The sequence below is a fragment of the Primulina tabacum genome, chromosome 1, assembly GCF_025594145.1.
Source record: "Primulina tabacum isolate GXHZ01 chromosome 1, ASM2559414v2, whole genome shotgun sequence".
NCBI classification, from domain to species: Eukaryota; Viridiplantae; Streptophyta; class Magnoliopsida; order Lamiales; family Gesneriaceae; genus Primulina; species Primulina tabacum.
Window position 1 is genome coordinate 43,409,281 of NC_134550.1, and position 10,867 is coordinate 43,420,147.

A 10,867-nucleotide genomic window follows, 5' to 3' on the forward strand; every position below is an offset into this window, starting at 1 on the left:
GAGAGTTCGGCGCATATGCGCGATGTAGATGGCGCACATGCGCGTGATGGGCAGAATGTTCGGCGCATATGCGCGGAATTGATCAGCGCATATGCGCGAGCAGACAAAAGATGCTGGTTCGAACTACCGGCGCATATGCGCGACCTCGTGCGAGCATATGCGCGCGACATGCAGAACAAGAACAAGACACTTGTCTTTTTATGTGCAACGTGTATATATATATATATATATGTATATACAAGCAATTTGTTCCTCATAATTGAGAGAGGAAAAGCTGAGGGAAGCTTCATAGAAGATTTAAGTTACGAGCAATCCGTCCGTCTGAATTGTAATCCGACTTCAGTACTGTGTTCCTATCAACGCAGGCTACAACTGGACGTAAGTTTTGTTACGTTTAGATACGATTTGAAATTATGATGTTGTCAGAATTCAATAGGAATCTTATATGGTGTTTCTGATACAGTAGACATCGTATATTTGATGTCAGAATGAAGAACAGACTTTTTATGTAATTGTTATGAATTTTGGAGTCGATTTGATTGAGAATCGATATCAGATTTATATCATCGTTGAGATTCTGATTTCTACCGATATTAATTATGAGTTCTGGTATTATATCTGTAATGTTGAAATTGACGGGGTTATCGAGATTGTATTATTATGCCGTCGAAACATCAGTTGATTGATATTGATCAGATTCGGTATTGATTTAGATGGTATTGTGGTATCATATGTCGATTGGCATTGATCCGATTATGTTTTGATCTGAGTATTGATCAGAACAGGTTTTGAACTGAGTTATGTACTGATATTGTATCTATTCGATTGTCATTATCAGATTGGGTATGGACAGAGTTGAATTCGGGACTTCATCTTCGTCGGACCGAGAAGATAAAGGTATAAATTAATGTTGAGTTGGGATTGCACAACTCGAGTGAGGTTTGGCTCGAGTTTCCCTAAATAACATACTTTACCTTATTGCATTGATTTGATTGATGTACTTGTTCTCTTGATTTATAGATATCAGGTATTAGACGAGTAATCTTGTGACAGAAGTGCCTGATAGTGGCGGGATCGTCACGGGCACATTGCACGATGTCACAAGATAGTGTATTGGCGATAGTGCCAAAGTCTGTCAACGGATGTTTGGCTATCGATGTGGATAGAATTGTAGCTTCTTCTATTACTGGTGATCGGTCCCGTATCGATGTGGATAGAATTGTAACTTCTTCTATTACTGATGGTCGATATCATATCGATGTGGATAGAATCGGAGTTCCTTCTATTACTGGTGATCGATACTATACCGATGTGGATAGAATCCGAGCTTCTTCTACTACTGGTGATCGATACCATATCGATGTGGATAGAATCGGTATTTTTTCTATTACTGGTGATCGATATGGAATGCTAACATCTGGAACCGGGATCCCTAGACTAGGATTGAGTCTAGTCTAAAATGTGGAGTCATGAGACTAATTGACAGTTTATATTGAGTTATGTGGATTATGTTCCTGAATATGGTACATGATGAATTATGTTCCTGATGATGGTACATGTTTAGAATAGGATTTGTTCTTGATATGGATTTATATTCTGATTTGGATACATGTTAGAAATAACTGTTATATGCGTTTATATTGTTTTTATGATTTCATGTATACATGATTTATACTGAGAATGTAATTCTCACCGGAGTTATCCGGCTGTTGTTTTGTTTGTATGAGTGCATGGCAACAGGTGGGATAGGATCAGGGCCAAGAAAAGAACGAGGTTGGGCTAGATAGCGTGGAGATCCGGGCTCTGAGGCAACTTAGGATTCAGCACTGTCATATAGTTGAACCTAGTTGAATTCTTGTAGACAATACAAGATTTGTATGTTTATGTTTAATATGTAATTTGAATTGAATTACATTATGTTTCCGCTTTGTATTTTAAAAAAAAATTTAGACCCTTTTATTATAATTGTTTGAATTATTCTTAAAGACGATTAAGGAATGAATTAGCGTCCGGGTCCCCACAACAGGTGGTATCAGAGCATTAGGTTCCAGAACAGTAGGTTCTAGAACTGTAAGTTCCTTAGATTGAGATAGAGAAGAATGAGCGGGGTAGATTGAGTTTTCTTTCCTGCTTTTGATTACTAGCATGTGATTTATTATAATGTTGACTTACATTGTGTATGCTAGCATGATATTATGTTTTACTGCTTCTAAATACATGTTACCTGAATATCTGAGTTGATTTGGTAATGTGTTTGATTTGAAAATGAATCAGAACCAATTCTTGATCAGAAGGTAAGCCGATGTATCTTATGTGATACTAACCCTTGAGGTAATCAGATATACCTCCAAGAAGAATTCGAGAATTGGGTAGTACTTCGACTGATCAGATGGATGTGTCAGAAACTTTGATGGAAACACAGTTGAAGAAATTTCAGTCGTTTCAACCGCCGATTCTGAAGGGTAATGAGACACCAGTGGAGTGTGAGAATTGGTTAGATGATATAGAGATACTGTTTGATTCACTTGATTATCCGAATGAATGGAGAATTAAACTGGTGCTCAATCAGTTACACGAGGTCGCTAGGAGTTGGTGGATTACAACCAAAAGAGTATTAGAACAGCGGGGTACGGTGATTACGTGGAAAGTCTTTAAAGCTGAATTTTATCGAAGATTCTTCTCAGGATCGTACCGAGAGGACAAGAGAGCAGAGTTTGAGAATTTGAAACAGGGCCAACTGATTATTGAAGAATATGTTGCTAAATTCTCTACTTTACTGCGTTTTGTTCCTCAGATAGCTGGGAATGATGAAGTTGTAGCTGATCAGTTCATCAATGGATTAAATTCTGAGATAATTGCCTTGATAAAGGTAGAACGACCACATCAGTTTGTTGATGCTTTGAATAAAGCAAAAAGAGCTGAGGCGAGTCTGATTAGGCTACAAGAAAGGTTGTGTGCAATGCAACCCCAGACACAACAATTCCCTCTCCGATTGGATAATGGCAGTACGAGTGGGAAGCAAGATTTGCTGAAAGCTCGAAAGAAACAATTCAAGAAGTTAGGGAGCGGTTCATCTAGCTCCAGTTGTTCTAGCCCGAGTTACACCGGAGTTTATTGCAGAACCTGTGGAGGAAGGCATCCCACAGAACAATGCCGAGGTGTACTTGATAGTTGTCATGTTTGTCGACAACCAGGACACTTTGGTAAAGTCTGTCCACATAGAGGTTCCCAAAGATTTCAGGGAGCAGAATCATCTGGTGGTAGTGATCGAGGAACAGACCCAGGACACACGTGATGATATAGTGGCACGTAATAATATTTTATGATTATGTTGCATATGTATTGATATATACTAATGCATTCCCTACGATTATCTTTGACTGAGTTGTATTGATATATGTGGTACCTGCTGGGTCTGTGTTACTGTAGTATTGATCTTTGTACCTTTTGGGGAGAGGAATTGATATCAGTGAATTCTGTGATATATTATGTACTGCAGTAAAAAGAGAATGAGATTGAATTAGATTGTATTGTATTTGTGTTATCTGATTCTGACTACATTATTGATATTAATATGCTAACAAGTACAGAACTATTATAGATTCTTGCCAGGAGATGGTAAGATTCGGACCTGAAATGGCCGATGAAAGAATGATATACAGTAAGGATTCTCGATTTTGAATTCCTTGATATCTGTATTATGTATGATTCGATGATTATCGAAAAGAATGGAGTAATTCCTTATGTATTCAGTTGATTACTGAAGTTGAGCCTATCTGGGAATGATTTGTCAGTAGCAGGAGAGTTGCTATAGTCGTTCCAGATGAAATTCCGGGTTTGTCTTATATCAGGGAGAGCGACTTCAGCCTTGATTTGATATCAGGTATGGATTTCATTTTAGACTTCTGTACAGAATGATATTGATTGAATTGAAAGAATTGAAATGTCAATTAGAAGATTTACTGCCTGAGAGTTAGAGTTACATCTGATTATGTGTTTCTCTGGGAAATACTTCAGTTCTATGTATGGGTTGATAAATCCTATGTTCCGAAGTGTTTTGATGACCTTATGCTCGTTTTATCTATGATATTTTGATATACTCGCAGCGTATGATTGATTGAATTGAACAGTTGAAATTTGTATTGAATATTCTGTGAACTGAGATTGTTGTATACAGAATTGTTTGGCAATGAATCCAGATTGCAACAGATTGTATTCAGAGTCTGTGATATCTGAAGATAGTATACTGATTGATTGTAGCACAGTTGAGACAGTGATCAGTGGCTAAAAACGACATTGATAATGGCAGAACTTCAGAACGTTCAAGCTGGCTCAGAGCTGATGTTGAAAATTACAGCAGTTCCGAAGTTTGATCAGATTGTTCAGAACTTGATTTCGATAGTCAGAACAGTGTGTCAATCAGAATACCAGGTAGGTAATGCTTTATTTTATATAATTAGCTGATTTGTTTGTGCCAGATATTTCGAATTTGAAATAACAGGTATTGTCAGAGGCACACAGTATAGTAGATTCAGTATTATTCTGGTAACAGGAAATGTATGATAATTCGAACAGACAGTTTTGATGTAAATAAACGAAATCAGTTATGTCAAAATTTGTATTGAAATGTCTAAATCGCTGACAGATGAGGACAGAAAAATAGAAACCAGGAGATTGAATATACAGATTATCGATTCCTGAATAGAAATAGGAGTACAATTCTATGGATCTGGTGATAGACTTACCGAAATCGTGCCAAGAATGTACCAGGATGTGGTTATGATTGAACGATTGTTCAAATCTGCATATGTATATTGTACAGGATGACGTACAGATATGACAAGACGACTGAGAGGTATGTCAGAAACGGGGTCAGATTGTATTGAATGCCAGAGTTAATTATATCATACTGTGATTTTGGTTGATTTTATACTTTTGGTAGAATATATAGCATGATTTTTTATCTATGGTTTATAGATTGACGGGTAGTCGGAAGCGAACTATCTAGATACTGGAGGATATCCAGGAACTGTAGTGCTGGATTTTAAAACTAGTTACCTGATGTCTTGTCACCTTATGAATTATTGTACAATAATAGCTATTAGATGAGTATCGAGATAGCTCTAGTCGAGCTATTGTACAGTGAGAACTGCGGATTTCCTTCGTATGGGGATGATACTGCGGTGATGCCTGAGATTGGATTTGACCGGATCAAAGATCTGATAAAGAAAATGAAACTGATTCAGAAGCAAAGGAAGGTAGCTCGGAAGTTGATATGAAATATGCCAACGTCAGTTGATGACTGTTGGTATTTGAAGCCGAGATTGAGTTGAGGAGCTATTGATTGGTATATACGGATGTTTTATAGCCAGTATTTGCAATTAATTTTATTAGAATGATCTTAAGTAGTATGAAGATATTATACTTCTTGAATTCTTCTTCAGATTGAAATCAAGGATGCGTGAAAGAATGAAAATTCAGAATGAAGACTATTATGCTGTTGGAAATACGGTAAAGTTAGCAGGGCATTAAAAGAGACAGAATCTGATATAAGATTAAGATTTCAAAATGATTTTATAGAATGAGTTTCCTGAATTAACCTCTATTATACATTTCTTCTTTATCTGAATTGATTGTTTGTGATTTCGAGGACGAAATCATATCTTAGAGGGGGAGAAATGTAAGGCCCGAGATTTTAATTACTGTAATCTGAGATTAATCTGAAATGATTTATTGATTACTTGATGTGATTTAGATGGGACACGTTGGAATTGGATTTTGTATTGTGAAGTGCTGGTGGTGCGTGACCAGAAGGTCTCGCGCATATGCGCGGAAAGTGTGCGCGCATATGCGCGAGCCATGCGAGGAGCCGAGGGAGAACTCCAGAGAGTTCGGCGCATATGCGCGACGTAGATGGCGCACATGCGCGTGACGGACAGAATGTTCGGCGCATATGCGCGGAATTGATCAGCGCATATGCGCGAGCAGACAAAAGATGCTGGTTCGAACTACCGGCGCATATGCGCGACCTTGTGCGCGCATATGCGCGCGACATGCAGAACAAGAACAAGCCACTTGTCTTTTTAGGTGCAACGTGTATATATATATATGTATATACAAGCAATTCGTTCCTCAGAATTGAGAGAGGAAAACCTGAGGGAAGCTTCATAGAAGATTTAAGTTACGAGCAATCCGCCCGTCTGAATTGTAATCCGACTTCAGTACTGTGTTCCTATCAACGCAGGCTACAACTGGACGTAAGTTTTGTTACGTTTAGATACGATTTGAAATTATGATGTTGTCAGAATTGAATTGGAATCATATATGGTGTTTCTGATACAATAGACATCGTATATTTGAAGTCAGAATGAAGAACAGACTGTTTATGTAATTGTTATGAATTTTGAAGTCGATTTGATTGAGAATCGATATCAGATTTATATCATCGTTGAGATTCTGATTTCTACCGATATTAATTATGAGTTCTGGTATTATATCTGTGATGTTGAAATTGACGGGGTTATCGAGATTGTATTATTATGCCGTCGAAACATCAGTTGATTGATATTGATCAGATTCAGTATTGATTTAGATGGCATTGTGGTATCATATGTCGATTGGCATTGATCCGATTATGTTTTGATTTGAGTATTGATCAGAACAGGTTTTGAACTGAGTTATGTACTGATATTGTATCTATTCGATTGTCATTATCAGATTGGGTATGGACAGAGTTGAATTCGGGACTTCATCTTCGTCGGACCGAGAAGATAAAAGTATAAATTAATGTTGAGTTGGGATTGCATAACTCGAGTGAGGTTTGGCTCGAGTTTCCTAAATCACGTACTTTACCTTATTGCATTGATTTGATTGATGTACTTGTTCTCTTGATTTATAGATAGCAGGTATTAGACGAGTAATCTTATGACAGGAGTGCCTGATAGTGGCGGGATCGCCATGGGTACATTGCACGATGTCACAAGATAGTGTATTGGCGATAGTGCCAAAGTCTGTCACCGGATGTTTGGCTATCGACGTGGATAGAATTGTAGCTTCTTCTATTACTGGTGATCGGTCCCGTATCGATGTGGATAGAATCATAACTTCTTCTATTACTGATGGTCGATATCATATCGATGTGGATAGAATCGGAGTTCATTCTATTACTGGTGATCTATACTATACCGATGTGGATAGAATCCGAGCTTCTTCTATTACTGGTGATCGATACCTATATCGATGTGGATAGAATCGGTATTTTTTCTATTATTGGTGATCGATATGGAATGCTAACATCTGGAACCGGGATCCCTAGACTAGGATTGAGTCTAGTCTAAAATGTGGAGTCATGAGTCTAATTGACAGTTTATATTGAGTTATTTGGATTATGTTCCTGAATATGGTACATGATGAATTATGTTCCTGATGATGGTACATGTTTAGAATAGGATTTATTCTTGATATGGATTTATATTCTGATTTGGATACATGTTAGAAATATCTGTTATATGCGTTTATATTGTTTTTATGATTGCATGTATACATGTTTTATACTGAGAATGTAATTCTCATCCGGAGTTATCCGGCTGTTGTACTTGTTTGTATGAGTGCATGGCAACTAGTGGGATAGGATCAGGGTCAAGAAAAGAACGAGGCTGGACTAGATAGCGTGGAGATCCGGGCTCTGAGGCAACTTAGGATTCAGCACTGTCATATAGTTGAACTTAGGTTAATTCTTGTAGACATTACGAGATTTGTATGATTATGTTTAATATGTAATTTGAATTGAATTACATTACGTTTCCGCTTTGTATTTAAAAAAAAAATTAAACCCTATTTATTATAATTGTTTGAATTATTCTTAAAGACGATTAAGGAATGAATTAGCGTCCGGATCCCCACATATTGGCTTTGAGCGATATGTTTGTCGCACTGTAGTCACATCAACAACTGTCATGAACAATAGATATGGAGCTTTTTTAAACTTCGTAGTAGTATTTGAGAATGAGAACTATTTGGGATATTTTGTACAATACATCAAAGTAAATTAATGGTTGTTTTGCCAAGAAAATATTGTTTAACCTTACATTGTGAATATAATTCCGAATATTGTAAAAGATACTTACGATTTTCACTGATGTTATGAGTTGATTCTTGAATCATTGTAGTTGGTGCAACAAAATCACTACTACCAAGATTAGACTCATCTGGAATTGATGATCTTTCATTATCTTGTCTCCTTCGATAATTTGTACGATGGCTAGCCAATTCCAAGTTCCTTGCATCCTCATTCATTGATTGTCGTCTGGTATGTTGAGCCAATCTCCAATTTATTTGTTGATCTGTTGAACAATATATTCATTTTGTAAGTTTTTTTTGCATCTACCACTCATCAAAAGTATCACTTATAGACCATGTAAATATTTTTTGAACTACGTATTATACCATTCTGGTTTGAAGTAGAAATAGAGGAAGTAAATTCCATTCTTCTAATTTGGTAATTTGATCGATGTCGAGCAAGGTAAGATTGTCGTCGTTGTTGGGTCATAGAATGTATCCTTTCACGTTCGTTATGCGTTAGCATTTGTCATCTTTCGATGATGTAAGAGCTGGAGCTAGAATTTTTCATGTCCTACATAGAATTATAGACAAATAGTTAATGTACTTATGAAAATAAAAAAATAATAGTGGAATACATTTCAAAACAAAAGCGAGAATGGAGTGGTTAATGATTATTTTTGCATGTATGTACATGGCAATGTCGTCAACTATTTGAGGTTATATTTTGCCAATATATCATCATTTTTGTCTAAATATGAAAGATATAAAAAATTAAATATATTAATGCTATTGTATTATTATGTTGATTGATCATGAATGAAATTGATTTTTAAAATATAAATATTTTAATAATATTTTTAAAAATTTTCCACAATATAGTATTAAAATGTTTTCTTGAAATTTTGTATGAAAAAATAGCATACCTGTGAAGACCTTCGTTGTTGATTTGCGACAGTCATTTTATATAGAAAACATTTTATTGACATTGTTGTCTGATATATGATCTTCCGAAGTCGTGGCTTTCATTTTTCAATATTTAGATATCTGCAAGAGAAATATATTCTCATTACATCAAAGTCAACATAAAGCATAACCTAATATTTACTGAGTGAAGAACACATTGCCTAAACTATTTAAATAATCTTCATTAATCTGACACTAAATTTATTGAAAGTTTTGAAGAAATAGTAAAAGAGAGAGCGTTAGAGAAGCAGAAATTTAGAGTTTAAATTTTTGTTTTGAAAAAGATGTAAAATACATATGCAATGCAGAATCATGATAAATGGTACAAAATTGTAGTCAAAATATTAAAAAATGGTCTCGAGGTCTGGTTCAGTTTTGAATGCATATGAAAGGTGGCGTATCCTAAGGCAGTTTCAAGTTGTGAGCGTCGTTAAATACAGCTAATTGGATGAGAGTAAATTGACATCGCTTATCACAAATGAATCTAAGAACACCGAATAATGAAGATGAAAAAAACCTGAGAGAATAAAGAGTTGGACAAAATTTAAAACCTTGATCTACAAATATAAATTTGAAAACATTCATAAGGGGTAAACCGAAACTAACATTCAAAATGTGCGTCACATTTTCGGGATTTTAGAATTCAAACGGTAAATTAAAATAATAGAAAACACTCATAAGTGGTAAAAACATTACTAAAAAAAGAAAGGGATAAAAATCAAAATTTTGGTAAAAAGATCACCAAGACACCGTTTAGTAACTCTAGCATGTCCAATTTTAAAAAATAGTAAAAGATATAAACTATGTAATAGTAGGTTTTTATATATATAATTTAAAAAAATATTATATGACATTATGATCACTATTCTGTAGGGATAAAATTAAATAATGAGTATTTTATGATAATATTTTATAACGAAAGAACTCATAATAAAATCTGAAGTTGATCTCTTTCAGCTTCACCAATGAATGAATAAAAATTTCATATAAAAATCTAAAAGAAATTATGTCGTAATGTGTAATTGAATATGGATTGACAAAGAAAGATAAAAGTAAAATCATTAGTACGTAAAGGAGAATTTAATAATTAGATTTTTGGGCAATATGCAAACCTGAAATGAATAAATAAGTCAATTTGTTGAGTTGTAGTGATTATCTAAGGAAAATGGTATTCAGAGATCCAGAAAATGGAGTCATACACCAAGATAGCCCGTCTCCACGATCCTCACACCAAGGCTTTATCAGTGAGTTACATCCACAATAATATCATAAATTCATTCAAATAACTTAACAATATCAAACTTTTGCCTAATTGCTTAGTCTATAAAACTCATAAAATTTTAGTTTACATGCCTTTGCAATTTTTCACATAACTTGACCAAAAATCACCAAATTTTCATTATTTTAATTTTTTTCGGAAAGCTAACTCATTCTATATCACATTTCAATTGTTCAATGTTTAGTGAATAATTATGTCGTTTCAATGGTTTGACAATTGAAACGACATAATGCATACTATTTTAAACCTTCTTCAATCTTTGCACAATGTTACCTCTTAACATACTTATATAACACATTTTATACTTAATAATCACGTACAACGTCGCACACAAATTACATTCTTCTAACTCACTCCCTTTACACAGGAACACTGTAAATTCAAGGCAGGATTAAAATTCCGAGCCTTCTTAACAGATAAAAGAAACAAACATTGTGCAAATATTAACGTACAACGTCGCACACAAATTTATTTCAATTTTGTGTACGATTTAATGTTATCAATAATTATGTCGTTTCAATTGTTTGACAAAATACACTTACATTTTAAACCTTTGTCAATCTT

At 35.0% G+C, this 10,867-nt stretch overlaps 1 long non-coding RNA gene across 1 annotated transcript; it reads right to left on the reverse strand.

Moving 5' to 3' along the window:
• Nucleotides 1-7,902: 7,902 nt before the first annotated feature.
• On the reverse strand, nt 7,903-8,635 carry LOC142518923 (uncharacterized). Its single transcript, XR_012813673.1, has 3 exons — nt 8,446-8,635; nt 8,127-8,342; nt 7,903-7,950 (listed from the first exon to the last, which is right to left on the reverse strand). It is a non-coding gene; the product is annotated as an uncharacterized LOC142518923 (long non-coding RNA).
• Nucleotides 8,636-10,867: the final 2,232 nt, after the last annotated feature.